The sequence below is a fragment of the Macaca fascicularis genome, chromosome 5 (genome assembly GCF_037993035.2).
Source record: "Macaca fascicularis isolate 582-1 chromosome 5, T2T-MFA8v1.1".
In the NCBI taxonomy this organism is placed as follows: Eukaryota; Metazoa; Chordata; class Mammalia; order Primates; family Cercopithecidae; genus Macaca; species Macaca fascicularis.
The window spans coordinates 187809779-187811494 of NC_088379.1; the positions used below are offsets into that span (position 1 = coordinate 187809779).

General features: G+C 47.4%; 1 pseudogene; it reads right to left on the bottom strand.

Annotated features, from left to right (window-relative positions):
- Positions 1–366: 366 nt before the first annotated feature.
- Positions 367–1460, bottom strand: LOC102120000 (survival motor neuron protein pseudogene; annotated as a pseudogene).
- Between the last annotated feature and the right edge of the window lie 256 nt (positions 1461–1716).

Genomic DNA, 1716 nt, shown 5'->3' on the forward strand with positions numbered 1-1716 from the left:
CAGACTGAAAGTCTGTGGCCAAAGACCCGAGAGCCCCCAGCAAACCACTAGTGCAAGTCCCAGAGTCCAAAGAACCTGGAGTCTAATGTCCAAGGGCAGGAGAAGTAGGAGGAAGCATCCAGCACAGGAGAAGGAAGGCAGCCAGAGGACTCAGCAGGCAAGGTTATCCCACCCACTTCTGCCTGCATCACTGGCAACCGATAGGATGGTGCCCACCCACACTGAGGGTGGGTCTTCCTCTCCCAGCCCACCCACTCAAATGTCAGTCTCCTCTAGCAACACCATCATAGACACACCCAGAAACAGTACTTTACCAGCTATCAAGGCATCCTTCCATCCAATCAAATTGACACCTAATATTAACCATCACACCATATAATAGCTAGTATGATAGCCAGTTAGGTACTGAGAGATGATCACACTTCCCAAAGCAAAGCATCATTAAGAGACTCTGGACATATGACAGGTGGAAGTGGAGGAATTATTGATGGTCCAGAGGGAAATGAAGGCAGCCAGCATGACAGGAAATGGGGTGCTGGTGGAGGAACACTGAATTTTAGACCTGGCTTTCCTGGTCTCAGTCCTGACCCTGACATGGGGGTGGCAGAAGGAGAAAGGAGTTCCATGGAGTAGCTTTTGATCTGATGTTATTTGGTTTATTTCCAGGAGACTTGGAGTTCTCATTTTCATCCATTGGAACTTGACTTTCATTCTCCTGAGTGTTCTATTCTATATTATTAGCTACTTCAGAGGTTGGGGAAAGTAGTAGATCAGGCAGATTTTGCTCCTCTCCATTTCCATATCCAGTGTACACCGCAACATGGGTTTTTCCCTTAAAATCAACCAAAGCGGCTCAGGCTGTGGTGGCTTACACCCGTAATCCCAGCACTTTGGGAGGCTGAGGCGGGAGAATCGCTTGAGCCCAGAAGTTCAAGACCAGCCTGGGCCGTGTAGTAAGAACCTGCCTCTATGAAAAGTAAAAATTAAGTCCCAGCTACTCAGGAGGCTGAGGCAGGAGGATCGGTTGGGCCTGAGAGGTGGAGGCTGCTGTGAGTTATGATCGTGCCACTGCACTCCAGCCTGGGTGACAGAGCAAGATGCTGTCTCAAAATAATAATAATAAAAATAAAATACAATCAACTGAAGCAATGATGTAGCTGGGTGAAGACAGTTGTCTTCTGACCTAATGCAGAACATGCACCACCAGCTTTCCTGTTTGCGTATTCACACAGGAGTTGCATATTCTATTTTTGGCTCTTATCCTTCTTGGGTTTTCTTTTAGGTGTGCCTTTTGGTTATCTGAAGTTTCACAAATGTCATCATTCTTGAGAACAGTGGCTTAAAAGAAGCATGGCTTTGTCATAAGCTTCTATCAATGCTGTATCGTTCCAAACGTCACAATCATCACTCTGACCTGACTGCACAGGAACAACACCCAGTCCTCCTGTCCAGGACTCCATCTCCACCTCTACCACCACCACCGCTGCTGCCCATGGCCATGCTGAGCCTCCTGCCTTATTTATTTTCTCATACCTACATTTCTCTACTCTAACAGGGAGGCCACGGTGACATTAGATTTCTCGGATATTGCTCTATTCAAGAGCCTTGGATATAAGATCTGGGTGTTCCCTTCTTTCCAAGGTATGGCACCTACATAGGTGGCCGTAGTTTCTTTTGGGAGCACTGGGGAATCCACACTGCAAAGGCTGTGCTGTA